Source organism: Camelus bactrianus, chromosome 15 (assembly GCF_048773025.1).
Source record: "Camelus bactrianus isolate YW-2024 breed Bactrian camel chromosome 15, ASM4877302v1, whole genome shotgun sequence".
Taxonomy (NCBI): Eukaryota; Metazoa; Chordata; class Mammalia; order Artiodactyla; family Camelidae; genus Camelus; species Camelus bactrianus.
The window spans coordinates 43,653,367-43,671,182 of record NC_133553.1 but is presented as its reverse complement, the minus strand read 5'-3'; the positions used below and the strand labels follow the sequence as shown (position 1 = coordinate 43,671,182).

The following is a 17,816-nucleotide window of genomic DNA, read 5'->3' as shown; positions in this document are numbered from 1 at the left end:
TTTTTGTAAATCTATCAACCCATTACTATAACTGTTTTTATTAAACTGATAGTAACATGATCTCAAACCCATCCTACTGAGAACAAAAAATTTTTAAAAGAAAAAAATAAAAATTCTATATTTTCCTGCCTCCCTCTCCCACTCTCAATGATTTAGATGTCTTTTACAATTTTGTGTTTATTTTATTTGTAATTCATGAGTTATCACCTTTCCAGTGGTGAGTTTCTCATTTCTTTAGCATCCTGCTGCTTTTCTATTTAGAGTAGACCTTTCAATATTTCTTTCAGCATGGGTTTAATGTTGCTAAACTCCTGCAGCTTTTTTTTTGTCTGTGAAACTCTTTATTTCTCCTTCTATCCTCAAGGATAGCCTTGCTGGATAAAGGATCCTAGGCTGCATCTTTTTTTCATTCAGGGCTTTGAATGTATCTTGCCACTCCCTTCTGGCCTGTAGTGTTTGTGTAGAGAAATCAGCTGAGAGCCTTATGGGGGTTCCCTTGTAACTTACTCTTTGCTTTTCTCTTGCTGCCTTTAGAATCATTTCTTTATCCTTGACTCTGGCCATCTTGATTATGATATATCTTGGTGTGGGTCTATTTGGGTTCTTCCTGTTTGGGACCCTCTGAGCTTCCTGTACTTGGATATCTGATTCCTTCTTTAAGTTTGGGAAGTTTTCAGTCATGATTTCTTCAAAAACCTTTTCAATCCCCTTTGATCTTTCTTCTCCTTCTGGGACCCCTATTATGCGAAGATTGGGACGCTTTATATTATCCCATAGGTCCCTTATACTATTTTCATTATTTTTTATTTGCTTATCTTGTAGTTCTTCTGAATGGGTGCTTTCTATTGCCCTGTCTTCTAGATCACTAATTCGTTCCTCTGCATTATCTAGTTGGCTTTGCACAGCTATTAGATCATTCCTCATCTCTGTCAATGAGTTTAACCATTCTACTTGGCTCTTCTTTATAGCTTCAATTTGATTTTTGACATATTTTATATCTCTAAACACTATCTGTTTTAATTCCTTCAGCAATTCGATCACTCCTTTTTTGAAATCTTGATCTAGTAGGCTATCGATGTCTATTTCGTTGATCTTTCTTTCAGAGGATTTCTCTTGTTCTTTTAATTGGGAAAGGTTTTTCTGCTTCTTCATCTTGCTCATACCTCTTTGGCACTGTGGTTTATGGAGTATCAGTTGTTTATTTTGGTCCTTAAGGATTTTATCTATCTGATGCCTATTTAGGAATAGAACTTAGGAAAAAAAGAAAAAAAAAAATAAGAGAGAGAGAGAAAGAATTTTAAAAGAAGGGAGAAAGAGGGTTTGAAAACACTGTATAATGAATAATAGAAGAGTGAGTTGAAGCAGAGTATTAATCGGGTTGAGACGTCCTTTTAAAACCTTTACAAAAAAAGGGGGGGGGAGATGAATAGATGTATTTGAAACCTGTGTCTAATCAATAGCAGGACATCAAAACCCAAGAGAAATAGAAATGAATTAAGAAGTAAAAATTAAGAGAGTAATAGAAAATAGAACACGTAAAAACAGATTTAAAAAAAAAAAAAACGGGGGAGGGGGTTTGTCGGTGTTCTCCTGGAGTCTGTGTGTTTTTAATGTGAAGTCTTTCTGTCTTCGTCCTGTTTTGGAAGCTCAGCTTGCTGTTTTCAGAGGCCCTCCGTTGGCGCCCTCTTCTGTGCTGCTCCCAGCACCTGTTGGCAAGCAGATCGCGCCTCCTCCTAACACTGGGTCAGGTGCAGCTCTCTGCTGTGGGCGCGCGGGTCGCTGCCCCTCCGGATGCACAGTCAGATGTTGCAGACTGGCCGGGTAGGAGGGCAGGTCGTGCCCCCTCCCAGCACCTCGGTCAGGGGCTGTGTTCCTGCCAGAAAGGCGGGGGGGGGGGGGGCCGCTCTCCCTCTACCTGCGCCGCCGGTAGCTCCGCTCCGCAGGTGGGCTCGGGGAAGACCAAGGGACAGCCCTGTCCCTGCTCCGAGCCAAAACCCAGCTCCTTGTTTGTCTTTGTGGAGCAAGTTCTCTGAGGGACCAGGATGGAAGGATCCTATCTGCCCCGGGCTGCAGACCAGTCTCAGTCTGGCCTTTGAGGCTGCTAAGCCCTTCCCTGCGGATGCAGGTTTCGCCCCGCCCCCGCCTGGGTGCTCAGCATGGTGGATATGGCGGCTGTGCCTGAGACGCGCCTCTCTTCCCCAGAAAACTTTCCACGGGTTTTCAGAGATGGGGGTGTGCATCCTTCCCCCGAGAGCACATCAACCTTGCTGTTTTATGGAGGGCCCAGGTTGTTCTGCCCTGTGCACCCACAGCTACGGCTCGCAGCCCCTTGCGTTCCCCCGGGGCTGCCTCCGTGCAGCCACTTCCGTCCTCCGCCCGGCTTGTGCAGCCTGGCCCTGCCCACCGCTGCCAGCCCGTGTCTCAGGCTGGGTGTTGGGGGGATGCTCTGTGCCCGTTTAACTTAGTTCTGTTAGTCAAGGGCTGCTCTGTACAGATCCAAGCCTCGGAGGCTCCCCCTCCGTCCCGCTGGCCTCTCAGTCAGAGAGGGGAGACCCAGCGAGCGAAGCGCCAGTCCTCCTTTGCCGCTCCCTCCCCGCGGGACCCGTCCCGCGCTGCTTTGCCTTTTGTTCTTTCTTTTTTCCTTTTCTCCTACCAGATTTTTGGCGTCTTTATCTTTTGAAGAGGGCGATGTTCTGTCGGAGTTCCACAGGTGCTCTGGTTGGCTGAGTGGGTCTGTAGATGTGGGTCTTGGTGTATTTGTGGGAGAGGGTGACCTGCGAGCGTCCTTCTACTCCGCCATCTTCTCCGTCTCAAAATACATCTTTAAAACCAAAGTTGATTGTTTCTTCGTACTTTGTTAAAGTGTCTACTGGAAATTTTTAAATGACATATGCAGCTCATGTCCTACTTCTACTGGACAGAGCTGGTGTAAGACGTGTGGAAAGTGGATGGGAAATAAACACACAAAACGCTTCGTAGATGCACAAGACAATAAACGATGTCACAATGTTGAGTGTGGATTGATACCACATGAGAGACATGCAGACGTCAAGAGTTAAGAGCTCAAAGGAGAAAAAGAGGTCCCTGAGGGTTTCAGGGTAGGGAAGGGGGACAGTGACGGCAGGACTGGGCCGCACCCTGAAGCACAGGGAGGATGTGGATGGGGTGAGGGCACTGAGGCCATTCCAGGCAGTGGATTCAATGTGCTAAGGGAGGAACAACTCCCTTATTCCTGGCAAGATTTAATGGCCTTGAGGTCTCAAGCAGATAGGAAGGAGGTGTCATTGTTTCCACCTGTATCTTCAGTCACACCTCCATTCATTCCACCCCGTGGACAGAGTGTTAGGGAGTTGGAGGGGAGAGGCAGGTAGGGAGGCGATGAGTTGAATGCTGGGAGCATGGGTACCATCTTCCAGGGTACCAGAGGACCTTTGAACACCAGGTCACAGTACAAACTAGAACCCAGATCCAAACATCTCCTCTGGCTTTGTCTAGAGTAGGCTCCCTGAGGGCCCATGTTTTCCAGGGATGCTGGGATCAGAGGCCAGGCTCCAGCGGGGCAGAATGCTCTACCCTGGCTCCAATCCCTCTGCCTCCCTCCCGCAGCCCCATTGCAAGCAGCTTCCTAGTGGTTGTAGGCCTGAGTCCTAGGGAGAGTCACAGGAGAAACATGTGTTCTAGTCTGAAATGAACTCACTCCATCTGGGCAATATGGAGTTTGGCGGAATGAGGCCGTGGGGACGGGAAACACGAAGCCACGGCTTGAAAGTGCTTGCACTTGCATTTTGCAGAATTTCTGGCATGGCTATCCCTGGATGTTAGTGGGATCTTTCTGAGAAAAGCTGGGACCTCTGTGGTCCTGGCGTGGTCCTATGGGACTGGCCGCCTGGAGCTGGTGGGAGGGGCTGGAGCTAAGTCCAAGTTGGATGTTGAGTCATTTCAGGAGGGGCTGGCTGTGGTTTCCTGCTCAGGCCAGAAGATAGGCCCAGAGACTGGATCCAGAGGAGTGAGAAGGCCAGCCAGACCAGAGGCAGGGCACCAGAGCATCCACTGTGGCACAACCCAGAGCAGGTGGCCACAAAAAGCACTGGTCCCCAAATCCTGAAAGTGCACTGCCTGGGAGAGTCCTCCTTGTTGGGAGAGCTTTGAAAACAGGAGAGCTTTCCCACCATTGCCTCAACGAAACTTCACGCTAGCCTTCAGAAAGGGGAAGCCTTAACAGCTCAATAAATCCTTCCCAAGCACTTACCCGTCACCCAACACTGAATCGGGCACCATGGGGGAAATGAGAGGACAAGTAGAGAAACTTTAAATCTCAGGGCAGAAAGAGCCTTAAGAGATTGCTGTAAAATGACTTCCCAGAGTAGAAATTCCTGCAACAGCATCCAGGGCAGTTCCCTGTGGCCTTGGTGCTCAGAGAGCAAAAGGTTTAACAAAACTGAAGGCTTTGTAAGCAGCAGTTGGCGGACTGGCCCAGTACACGAAGGGGCACTAATGCGTGCGCCCCAGACCAGAGGTGCTACAGAACCCTGAGCCGGGGTGGCCAGTGACAGGGATGGCCGCTGTGCATCTGAATAGGTAGAGCGGCCTCCTGGACAAGAGGACTGGAAGTGGACCACAAAGGACACGTCGGCTCTGGGGTCAGGAATAAGAGAGTGGGATGCAAAATGGCTTAGAAAAAAGAAAGAGAGGAAGGAGGACGAAGGGAAGAGACAGGAGAAGTCAACAATAGTGATCTGAGAGGCTACAGGAAGTTCAAGCCCAGAATCTCTGTTGCCTAAAATCTCACCATGAAATGTTCACTTGTGAGGGGGCGACTAAGTTTTTTGTTCTTCATTTTCATTCTTCAGAATGAAGCTTCCCTCGCTGAGATAACATGTGAGGTCCCTAATAGGACATAAGATGGTGACAATCAAAGAATAGGCAAACAGGAGCAAATGAAGACAAACTCTGCCACTGTTTTGCCACCAGTTAGCCAGTTCGACCAGTGGCTAGTCATGTCCACAAAGATGCTTCAGCAGTTCAGAGAGGAGGGAGGTTGAGTTGGTCCAGGGGGGCAGGGTGGGTGTGGATCTTCACCCACTGACTCAGGAAAACTCTGACCTTCTCCCTTCGATCTCCCTGAAGCTCAGCCCTCCAACCAAACCTCCAAGTGTAAAGAGAAGCAAGGTCTCTTGGAAGGAATGTGTCCTTGTTGGCCTGAACAGCTCCTGCATAATCTCAATCTCTTTTCCAAAGGGCTCACGGGAGAAAAGCCCTGAGAAAGCTTCACAGCAAAATTGTTAAGTTCCTGGGCTCTGGAGTCCAGCTGCCCGAGTCTGGGTTCTGGCTCTATGGTTGGATCTAAGACCTTGACCTCCAACCCTCTGAAGCCCAGTTTCCTCATTTGTAACAAGAGGCTGATGAGAGTACTTATCAGGGTTATCATGAGGGTTAAAACATAGAACGCACTTGAAGCACTTGGAACGCCAGGCATCACCCTGGATCAACTTTGTTCTTAGTATTCGCACCAGTTTTCTGCACCCAGCCAGCACAAAGAATCCTCTGGGTGTTTCAGAACAAAGACAGAGTCTACCTAACCAGAACAACAATTATTAGCATCACTCTTCCACTTTTTCAATTCTTACTTACTGAACACCTATTGTGAACAGGATTTTATAGAGTATAAAAGACACAAAGACAGTGTGGGAGCCAACCCTGTCTTGAAGGGATGTACAACCGAATAGGCACAGTAAGACATGGTCTCAAGGGAACACAACATGACACAGTGGACGGGGTGTGTGCTTGAACATCACTTAGATCAGGCTGCATGGAGGCACTGGGGATTGAACCCAGGACCTTGTGCATGCTAAGCATGCCCTCTGCCACTGAGCTGTACCCTGCCCACTCCGCCACTTTTCTTTCCATAATCAAAGTCAGGAGGCAAGCAGTCCAAGCTGGTGTTTGTGTCTCAGTGAGTGCTAAGGGTCCAGGCCACCCTCAACGTATGGTTCTATCCAGTTATCTAACGTGTCACTCAGGCTCCAGCCTGGTCATCCTCTTCTTCATCCTTGTCACCCTCTTCTTCACCAGAGCCACACATATGGAGCACACATTATGTGGCGGGAACCATTCTAATCGCTCTTCAAATATCAACTCATGGAATCCGCACGATAGCCCTATTATGGCAATATTATTTTTTCCTCTGTTACTGCTAAGAAAACTGTGGCACAAAAGGATTAAGTAACTTGTCGAAGGTCACACTCGTGGGGGGCAGGGCCAGGATTTCAACTTAGCCTGGCTCCAGAGTCCAGCTACTAGGAAGAAGCTAAGGAGGGCACTCCCTGCTCTTTAATGACATTTTTGGCCAGACCTTAGTCACATGGCCATATCCAATCATAAGGGAGGCTGGGAAATGTAGTCTTTATTCAGGGCAGGATAAAAGAACTGGGAGATCTTTTACTAAGGAAGATGGGGAACATATCTGGGGGACCAATTTGTAGTCTATGGCATGGATCCCCATAAATTCATCTCCTCTCCCATAGTGGGGCACCCCCAGCAGTAATTTTGTGTAACATGACCTCTCCCCACACCCTCACCCAAGAGAAGTTAGTCATAGCTCCTGAACTGGGACCAAAAGAGATTCCATCTTACTGTGTTGGACAGTGGCATGTACCCTCCAGGGCTGTGGGCAGCGGATTTCAGCCAAGTCTTCAAGGCTACGGTCTACAAAGGAACTATTTCAGTGGATGTTCTCAAAGAGAATGTGGCCCAAGCAGTGCTTCCAGCTGCCACTGCCAGGACTCCCTGAGGGGCTGCAGCATCCCTGCCCTAGGGTGCTATAAGACCCACCAGGTCCTTGTGATAAAAAGTCCCCTTGTTTGCCCCAGTGGGTTTCTAGACAATTGCCCAATTGCCATCAGAGAATGCTAACTCCACAACCAGGCAAATGTGGTGAGCGCTACCAGCAACGTCAGTGAAAATGCTATGGAAGTACTAAGACTGGCCCTGGGGGGCCAGAGGAGGCTCAATAATCTGGGTTATTACAGTTGACACATAAAGTGTTGACCACATGTCAGGCCTCACTTAATCTCCAAATACCCAATGAGGCAAGTGCTACTACTATTATCCTCATTTTATACATGATTAAACCAAGGCACGAAAGGGTTAAGTAACCAAAAGGTCAAACAATAAAAGTAGTAGAACTGGGTCTTCAACCCGGTCAGTCTGGCTCTAGCTTCCTTGTTCCACTGTTTGGGTTTGGGTGTTTGGTGTCTAGGCTGGTCTTGAACAAAGGGTAGGATTGTGATGGGCAGAGGCAGGACCGTCCACGCCAAGCAGAAGGCACGTGGGAGCCACATCATGGAGTCAGTAAGAGCAAGGCTGATTTGAGGAGTCTGGAATAGTTGCAACACACGGGCTCTAAGGCACAAGAGTGGACAACCAGGCTAGAGAGCAGGGTTGGGAGTCGACTCAAGGAGGGGACTGTGAATCTCTGCTAAAGATTTTTGAGGGTATTTTAGAGGGAGGCACTGGGGAGCCATGGAGAGTATGGGGAAGTAACAAACTCTGGGCCTGGCTTTGGAACGATTGTTCAGGAACTACATGACTGAAAGCGGGAAAGACATTCGGGAAGCTCTTGCAAAAAATGATCCAGTACGTGGGATTTTGAGAGGGATAGAGACGGGAAGACGAAGATGTGAGCTCTGGGGCCTCGAAGCAGGACTCCTAGCAGGACACTAGGGAGAGAGAGGTGCCAAAGGCAACTCTGGTAGAGGTTCTGGGCCCTCTGGTGGGGTGGGGTAGGGTGGGGTGGAGGACAAGGGGAGGGTGAGTTCGGGTTGGACAGCATGTGTTTGTGGTGCCTGGGGGACACCCTTGTGAAGAATCCTGCAGGCAGACGTGGGAGAGCAGTCAGGGTTGGAGACGCAGCTCCGAGGTCATACATGTAGCATGATTCCTGAGGCTGTGGGCACAGATGACACCCCCCAGGAGGGAGCCTTTAGAACCCGGAGGAGGGCAGGAGAATAAGTAGCCAGAAGGAGACAGGAAGCAGCCGGCTCAGTCGTCTGAGGACAGTCGGGAGAACGCAGGCCCTAGAATCCCAGAACAGGCTCTCAAGGAGGAAGGCAGGACTCCAGATGCTGAGGCTGCTAGGGGTAGGAGGGCAGGAGGTGGGCCAGAGCTCCGGCTCCCTGCAGGCCCAGCCCTGGCAGAGCTCTGCAAGCCTTCTTGTTGCCCTGGAAGTGCCTCCCGCCCTGGGGATCTGCACAGTCGTTCAGATTTATGGTGGAAAATGGCCCCAGGGACTGGGGCAATTTACTGCTCACAGATGGATTCCAACTTGCCCATGAAAGTGTCTCATTCCGGTCCCAACACCCAGGCATGTTCACACCTCTGGTGAAGAGTCAGGCCTGCCCAGGTGACTGGAGTGTGGGCTGGGCTCTGCGGGGGGCAGCACTGCCTCTAAAGGAAGCCAGGAAGGCCTTCAGAGCTCGGGCGCTCCATCCCACACCGCCCCGGAGAAAGCGAGCAGGGCCCCGAGACAGTCCACGACCCAGCCAGCCCTGGACGAGCTCTCTCTGGGCAGGCTGAACCCCCTGGAGGGTCATGGCCCAGTGGGGTAATAGGGGACTGGACAGAAGTCTTTGCCATCAGGCCCCTGCTCTGTCGGTTAAAAACTGTGTGACCTTGAGCAAGCTCCATGGCCTGAGATGGTTTCCCCTTCTGTAGAAGGGGGACAGTCCCCATCTCGTGAGGGTGTTGTAGTGATTCAATGAAATAACTTGTGTGAAGCACAAAGCCCAGTGCCTGGGGCGCAGCACTCACTGGTAAACAGGAGCGATTCTCATTGCCAACCAGCCCTGCAGTCTGGCCTCTTCCCCCAAAGCTTGACAAGAGGAGGGGATCTACTGAGGGTAACAGTCACAGGACAAGAACCACAGCCATCTCCCCTCTTTTTCACTTGTCTCCTTCTTGGAGGGCGAGTCCTCAGTCCCCTGTCCCTCCTTCCCTACCTCCGAGCTGCAGCCCCCATTCTCAGGGAGGCCTCCTCCATCTCTAAGGCCTCCGGGAAATGGGGCATGGTGAGGGCCGGGCCCAGGAGAAAGCACCTGCTCACAGTCCAAACCTCCAAGCTGCCCAGGGTCCAGCCTGGCAGGCTAACAGGCAGCCCAGGGTATCCTACCCAGGTTTACATGGTGTTTTGCTGTTTCTTCTCTCGTCCCTCATTATAATTCCTTTTCCCCAACCATGTCGACCATGTCCTCTTTTCCAATCTGTAGGAGTATGGAAGCAATTTTGAAATAACACAGAATTCTTTATACTCTTGCCTAGTTTTCACCTCCCTAGACTGTTGACTTCCCCCACCCTCAGCTCAGCCCCAGGCAGGCTTATTTTCCTTGCTGTGCTTCTTGTTTAAAAAATTGGGATTGGAGCCAGGATGGAGAAACAGATTGGGAATTTGACCTGTTTCCATCGAGATGCCTGCCCTCCACCTCTTCACTGGAATCCACACTGGGCCAAGTGTGAGACGGCACTTTCCGAAGGGAGCTGTCACCCTCTGGCCTCCCAGCCCTCTGCCTTGCACCCATCCCCAGGGTGTGTGGGGGGCCGGTGGAGGGGGCTGCATCCCAGGGTAGCTGCTGAGGCAGATTGAGGTCAGACATGCTCCAGGGCCCCCACCCGCCAGCCCTTACACATACACCCAGTGACAAGGATCATTAGCCACGGTGGTGAATGCCAAAATCACTCATTGGCCCCAACCCAGACCCCAGGTGGGTCATGGAAGCAAGGGGGCCGGTGAATGGAGCTTGGGATGGGCAGGAGATCCAGTTCCCGCCTCTGAAAGGCTTTACAACATGCTGCTAAAGAGACAAGACTGACAAACGTGAGTCATTTAGAAACAGAATAAGATGTAGGAACTTGAAAGCTGAGGTTCTAGAAACAAGTCCTATCCATGTCTGCAGGGACCCAGTGGTAGAGCCTAGAAGGTCTGAGAGCACTGCTGCCGCAGGGGGAGTGGGTGAGGGAGAGCAGCCTGGGGAGCAAGCCCGTGGTGACCACTGCATACAGAGCACCCCCCAAGCACCCAGTCATGAGACTGTGTCTCAGTACAGTGGCCAGCTGTGACCAGCTGTGGCTGAGGTGGGCTGGCTCCTCTCAGGCCCCCTGGGGGAGGCTGATTCTTGGGTTTTGTTTTGGGAGAAGCTTAAACTTCAAGGAGGGTTATAAGCAAACACCTGACTTACCTAACCATGAGCCCCTCATTGTGACAGAGGCCCAAGAACACCCAGTGAGATGAGGACTGAAAGGGGGACCAGGTGGGGCCAGAGCCAAGGGCCCCTGCTGTGCTGGAGTGGGGATGGGAGATGTGAGCTTTCTTGACTGGGGGAGGACACAGAGATAAGTAGAGACAGAGATCTCTGGGATAACAGAAGATGGTCCAGGAGATACTGAGTCTCATGGCCAACTGCAGAAAAAAACTCAAACTTACTTCAAGGGACCCCAAAGGCCCCAGTGTCCCTGATTAAAGAGCTAGAGTTCCCTCCTAAGACTCCTCTTCCCATCCCTTCAGCACCAAGGGTTACTGAGAAGGCTTGCTCCAGACCCCCTCCACTGAGCCCCAGAGTGGAGGCCAGAGCCCCTGGAATCATTCCCAGATGCACCCCGTCCAGGGGGGCCCCACTCCACAGCCTGCAAGGGCCTGGGAGGAAACCAAGATTGTGCCACCCAAGATAAAGGTTTCCGTCTGATTTTGTGGTTCAGCTGAAGTCGTGTTCTTAATTGTCCAAATAAACAGTTTTTAGCCTGGAGGCCAGGATGTGCCAAAACATGCCACTTCCCTCTCCAGCACCAACTGGGTGCTATGGGCACCATCCCATATTCTAAGTCACCGCCAGCACTAAACTGCCCAGTGGGCCGTGGTGGCCAGCAGGGAGGGCTGGCTACCAGCTGCGTGACCCCAGGCTTCAGGACGTGAGGCAGGGCTGGGCAGTAGAACGTCCCCTGCCAGGGAGGTGAGTCCTGCCCTCCCAGCTGCACCATCACCCGCTGTTGACCTTGCTCAAGCTGCTGCTTCCCACCAGGCCTTGGTGTCTACATTGTAAAATGAGAGAGGAGGGCTGGTACCATGCTTCTCAAAATGTGTCCCCTTCAGCATGAGCATCACTCGAGAACTTGTTAGAAATACAAGTTCTCAGGCCCCACCCCTACTGAATCAGAATCTCTCAGTTTGGACTCAGAAATCTGTGTTTCAGCAAGGCTTCCAGGTGATTCTGATGCCAGCTAAAGTTAGGAGATCTGCACATTTCCGTCCAGCTCTAATATTTAATGAGCCTTATTTCTTTTACCCCAAAGAACTATTTACTTCGCAGGTTATGTTATACCCTTGAAAGAAGGACCAGCCCTTCCCTTGAGAGAGACTGAGGGCTCAGCCCTTGTCCCCAGTTCCAGCCCGGCCTGAAGTTGGCGTCATGAGAGCTCTGGGCTCTGCCTGAACTCAGAGCTTGGTCCTCCCATGATCTGGAATCTGGCCTGGGCCCAGGACTCTGGATTCTGGGTGTGGCCTGGGATATAACAGCCCAGAGGAGCCAAGTTCAGTCAGCCCCAGTGGCCATCACATGGCAGGAGAGCCTCATTTCCAGACAGACTATCAGGTCAGCTCCACCCAGAGATTTGGAAGGGGCAAAGATCTAAAAGGAGGGCGATGCTAACTCCAGGATCACAGGCATTATGATGAGAACAAATGTTACTTCCTTGCCGCCAGCCTGCACACAGAGAAAAAAGCCCTAAGGAGAGGCCCCTTAGGGACACCAGCTGTGAGTGCACGCTTTCTCTGCGAGGAACCTCTAAGTGCAGATGAGGCCTCTGGGTCCACGCGGGGCAGTAAGAGGCTTCCCTCCCTGACTTAGATTCAAGCCCAAATCTGTCCACAGGAGCATCCTCAGACTTCTGACTGTCCCAGCATGGTGGCCTCAGCTGAGCGGTCTTCAGTAGCTGGTTTCCTGGGAAACACCAGCTCTGGAACTGGCACAGGCCAGCTCACAAATGGAGATTGCAGGGCAGGCCCAGGTTCAGGAGGGGCAGGCCGCCCAGCCTGTCCTAGAGTGCAGGGGGACCTGGGAGCTGGGCCCAGAAACAGAGGGCACAGTGAGCAGGGACAGGAATCTGAGACAGGAGTCGAACAGACACAGACTATCACAGCCTAACAGGCCCCTCGGGCCCCTCCGGGTGGCTTCAAGGGGGCCGCTCTCTGGTGGGAAAGAGGAGGGGTTGGCATAGCCAGACCCTTGGTTCCATAGGTAATACTTTCCTCCTGAGCCCTGGGCCACTGAACCATAGGGCCTGTTTTCACTGAAGCATGTTTCCCCCAAATTTCTGGGGCCTGTGATTAAGGTAACAGAGTGAGTTACTAGCACAAAGGGAAGAGGCAAGGCTGGGAGAGGGAGGAGGGTGGGCCGACTGACGGACACATCTGTCACTAATCACAGGGAAAGGCTCAGACCAAAACTCATTTCGGACCCAGAGCCTCTGGGCCTGTTTTGGGAAAGTTGACTAATCCCATAATCCTGCCCATCAGGCAGTTTTTCTGCCTGGCTTCCAAGTGGGAGTGGGAGAGAGGCCTGGGGGCAACCGTCCGCTGAGGAATGTATCCTCTTAAAGGGGAAAAGCCACCTTAGTTGGGCTTTGTTCCACAGAGGTCTACGGTTTAGGAGTGTCAGTAGCTGGGCCTTGACGGCAGTGCCAGTGCTGGGTGGAGGCCAGCCCTCGAAGCAGGGGGTGAGGAGAGAGCACAAGGGGCCCTGCAGGACCACTGCCACCTCTCTGGGCCTGCTACTCAGATGTGGGCTGGGACCAGCAGCTCAGCCTGGCCAGGGAGCTGTTACAAATGCAGGCTCTCAGCGCCCCCCGCCCCCCCAGCCTGCTGCACTGGGCCTGGGAGACACCTTCCTCCCTAGGCTGCTGGGCCACTTAGGGGATGGAAACAGCACAGCCCCCTCCTCCAAGAACTGCCAGTCCTTTCACAGTCCTGACAACTCAGGTGGGAAGTGACCTCAGCTTGTCCACATCCCCAGTGCCGGGGAGACCCCTGTTCAGGGCAGAGACATTCGAGGCAGCGATCTGGTACCCGTGTAGACTCATGCACATGCCAGTCCACACACAATCACACGCACATGCTCCCCCCACCCCATAGTGACTTCAGTGCACCAACCCAGCAATACATAAATGATACAATTTAAAACCAGAACCTCCTCAAGTCACTAAGTAGCCAAGTTCCAGGAAAGTTCTGTGCAAACTAGATTTGTCCCTCTGATCACATTTTCCCTTCGTTTGATATGAACATTTCAGAGATGTGTTTGTTTGATGCTGGTGGGTGGGGGGTTTGAAATGAAAATATGTATTTTTAAAAGCACACTTGAAAGGAATCTGAAAAGGAATACTTTTCAGATCATATACAGAAAATAACAGCCTTACAGTCAAACCTCACCAGTCCCACTCAGGGAGACCTCTGCTACAATGAAACCCCAAAGTATTTCCTCTTGGTCTGTGTCCGCCAGTGAAGCGCAGGAAAGAAGAGGAATCTCCTAGGTGATTTTTTGGTAAAGGGCTTAAAGTCAGCTTCTTCCTGTGAGTGTCCCATAGTGATCCCAGCCCATCTAGCCCTGGGTCTCTTACAGAGCGAGCTGCACGCGCTGTCTCTTTAAAAGTGTGGCCTGAGAGTCTGTTTACCAAGATGTTTGTTTGGGTCTCAGTGGGAGGAAAGGAAGAAGATAAAAGTGGGTTGGGATACTAGAAAGACAGAAGACCAAAAGAAAAAAAAAAAAAAAAAAAGAAGAAGAAAAAGAAGAAAAGAAAAGAAACAAAGAAAGAAAAAAAGCCCGAATGCAGAAAAAGCAAGATAAGAAAAGCTAGGTTTTGAGGGAAAATTTATTTTTGCAACAAGGATTCCAGTCCCCCAGGGACTGTTTCCACCCAGCAAGTTCATCACCAGATGCGTAGGCTGGTCAAACACAATTCAACGGAGGGAGCCTGGCCACTGAGGGCCACCTGCCCAGTTCAGGCTCTGGGCCAAGGGGCTGGCACTGCAGCTCCTGGGAAGGGTTAGACTGAGGTTAGAAGGAGGACAAGGTGAGAGCAGCCTGGATACAAAGCTGGCAGCTGGGCCTGTGGGAGGGACCAAAGCTCCCAACCTGGGCTCTGGGTATGGGCACCCAGGATCCCTGCACCTTTGTGTGGTGGACATATGGGCACATTTAGGTCAACAGTACCCCGGAGAGAGAACCCGCAGCTTTCACAGCATCTCACAGGCTCCCCTGATGCCTAGGACCAGCAGCTGGGATCAGGCCTGAATCAAGCCCCCTGAGATGTTAGGTGGGTTGTGGGAACCCTCTGCTTTAGATGTGCTGGTGAATCTGCTTCCCAGAAGGAGGAAGCCATTTCCAGTGACCAGGGAGAGAAGTACAATGAGAGCTGTCACTCCAGGCAAGACCAGAAAAGAGCAAGGTTTTGAGATGTCGTTGCCAGAGTCCAGAGTCCAAAGATGGTTGACACTGAGTGAGCTTGTGGGACAGGGAGAAACCTCTAGGCTTGCACCCTGTCTCTGGTGAGTCCGTTCTGGATACCAAGTAAAACTACCCACAAACAGGCTGGACACACAGCACGCACATGCGCACACATGCCCAGATGTCATCCACTTTCCTCACCCAGCCCTCCTGGACCGCAGGCTCCCTGCAGAAACGGATCTGCCCACGCTGGCTCTTTGAAGCCATGCCTCTGCAGGGAGGACAGCTGAGGGCTATGGGTCATGCTGAGGACACTGTCTAGCCCCGCCTGGACAGGCAGAGGCCACCAGGACCTTCTCAGGGGACAGCTGGGCCCAGACGTTCCTGGAGCTGGACCCCAGAATTTTTCTTCATGTCATATTCTGAGGATTCAGAAACAGCCTCTAAGTGGGATTATCCCATCAGGGCTGCTTTAAACTCTAGCTGCACCAGCTCCAAAGCATGTCCTGTCTCCTGGCAGTGTGGATGAGGAGGAGGGCGATATGGGGCAGAGATTGGGTCAACTTCAGGTCACAGGACGGAGGCGGTCATACCTCCTACTCCCCCAAAGACCCCAGCCCCTAGAATCCTGGCCCTTGGGATGTCAGGGCACCTCTGTCCCCACTGCCACATGTCACAGGAAGGACTCCCTAGCTAGGGAAAAGTTGCAATTTTTGAGATCAAACTCCACTCACCAGGAAACTAGGTGATTATACTTGCCTCAAAAACTCAAAGTAAAATGCCGCAGCCTGCATTCTGTTTGATTTCTCCTGGGGGAGCCAAGGGCAGTTTGCTTTTCACTTAAAAGGTTATTAGATGTGCTTCTTGAGGGCAGGGGCCATGTCACACATCCCCAAAGGGCCCCTTCAGTGTTGATGTCAAGCACAGAGGCAACTTAATTCAGGCATGTTGATCACAAAAATGGAAAGATGGGCAGATGCACAGGCTACATCCAGCCTTTCATTTTGAGCTCTTCATGCCAGCTAGTTCAGAGGGAAGAGGCCAAAAGAGAGGAGATGTTCAGAGGGAGTCAGGGGGCCCTTGGGGGGTGACCCTGGGGGAAGAAGGAACAACAGTACAACATTGATTGGTCAAATCAAAACCCCTATAGCCCTGAAATCCCTGCAGAGCCTGGCAGGGATTCAGCTGAACTGTCCACTTGCTCTCAACTTGCTACAGGCTCCCATCCTCCTGCCCAGCTTTTAGGGTGCCCCTGTCAGGCCACCTCTTGTTAAATAAACCTGCCTTTGTGTGTGTGTGTGTGTCCTGGAGGAGAGAGAATGGACTGGGGGAGGGGAGGAGGATCTGTTTGTCAAAATAGACCTCCTGAATGCTTTTAAGGGCCTGCAGTTTGGATGAGTAAATATTTTCCCTTTCAGATGAAAGGTGCAATCATCGCCGTTTTTTAATTACTTTAATTAGAAAAGATTGCCTTAATCTTTTACTTATCTGTACTATTGTGGGAACTGCCAGAAAATGAAGTGCAGGGAAAACAGGTGGAGTTTGACCTTTGCTCTCAGCATCTTGAATTTCTTCTTGGCTGGTAATTAAGAAGAATCAGGGGAAGTTCCTTGTAGAATCTAGGAAACGCAAACACACACACAATCGTGGATACCAGGGCACGCTGGCTCTCTCTCTCACACACACATTCACATGCGCACACAGGCACTCTCATGCACATGTGTGCACATGAGTGGAAAGGAAAGTGGACCCCAATGGGGCAGATCAGAAAGTTCCAACTTTTGAGAGCAGTGTTCCTGCTCCAAGCCCTGAGGTGGCTTAATGAGTTTCCCAGGGTGGCCTAAAATGATTAATTAAGCAGACAGCTCCTCACCCCCTCCCCAAACAACGGAAACCCAATAACGGTCTGTTTGGGGAGGGAGCGGCAGGGGCCCCCGACTCCAGGGGTGATTTGGGACGTGGTGTAAGAGCCAGGAGCCCCAGATAAGGGATGATAGCAACGGCCTGTAACGGCCACTGAGGCTCACCCCGCCCAAGCACCGGCTAAAGGGCCTCCTTCTGCTCCTGGCCTCTGGCCTCCTGCCCTGTCCGGGCGCTCCCCAGCCCAAGGGGACCCTTGGCAAGATGACAGGCGTAGTTGTCTCTGGCCTCCCTCCCATTCAGGAGCCCTCCCCTTGCCCATTTCTACTGTGCACCATGCCTGGGCTCGTAGCTGAACACTAGGAAGGGATTCTAGAGTCTGCCTGGGCTTTCAGAGCCACAGCATGGAGGGGAAGGGAAAGGGAAGAAGGTGGGAGGGGTCCTCGGGGGCTTCTCTCTCAGATCACCAACGTTGTGGGGAACGTACTCTGTCCTTCAGAGCTGTCAGGGGCCCCCAGAGCCCAGCATTAACCATTCACCGACTCAGCGAACAGACTGATTACTTCCAGTGTTCAAGATGCCGTGGCGAGCAATGGTATGAAGTGCAGGCTCCTGGGGCCCCAGCCATGAGGATCCAGATTTTGTTGCCTGAAAGGAGTCCTGGAATCCAGGGGATGCTTGGACATAAGCAGAGCTCAGCACTCGTGTGTCCAGCAGCACCTCTGTTTTCTGCATCTATAACCTGGACCGGCTGCCTCCAGAACCCTATGGATGTTTCTCTTGGAAGACGCCCCAAGGATTCAGCTGGGGTGTTGACGTTGTGTCCTCTTTTCCACAGACAAGAACACGGCCTTCCTTCGCAGACAGGCACGTTCCCTGGGGCCTGGGACAAGAGCAGGACAAAGGTGTCTCTGGCATAAGGAACACCCAGCTGAGGGTTTGCAGTCTGTCCTGGGCCTTGGAAACAGGCCTTGCAAAGGGGACGGGGACACTGAAGCAGGCCCAGGCCCGGCCAGCCTGCAGGTTGGGAGGAGATGGAGGCGGAGGTATGGATCGGGCGGAGCCAGGAACAATGTTTTCTTTCTCAAATGCTCCGGGTGCTTGGGTTGGATTTCCAGCCTTGTGTTTACAGCATCTGCAGCCGCGTCCCCATGACCGCGTCTGTCTGTACCTGTGTCTTTCTCTACAGGTGTCTGTCTGTGTTTGCGTGTTCTATCTGAGTGTCTGATCACACCTGTGGGCGTTCGTCTCTCCGTGTCTGGAGGAGGCCTTCTGAGAAAAATGGCTCTGGCTTCCGCTGGTGTGAGCTCTTCCACCTCAAAACATGGCTAAAATAAACCTTGCTGAAAAAGCTTTAACAACATTTTTTTTCCCTGTCCCTGGCATGGGCAATAACACCAGCGGGTCTCCACGGTCAATTTAGGAAGCTTGGGAAAACACTGCTTGTAATTAAAAGTCTAGAAGGGCCTCAAT

The 17,816-nt window shown here is 51.7% G+C and overlaps 1 long non-coding RNA gene across 5 annotated transcripts in view; it reads right to left on the bottom strand.

The window, feature by feature from the left end:
- The window catches only part of LOC123612063 (uncharacterized), a 200,867-nt gene that overhangs the window by 94,380 nt on the left and 88,671 nt on the right, over nt 1-17,816 (bottom strand). The window lies entirely within an intron of this gene.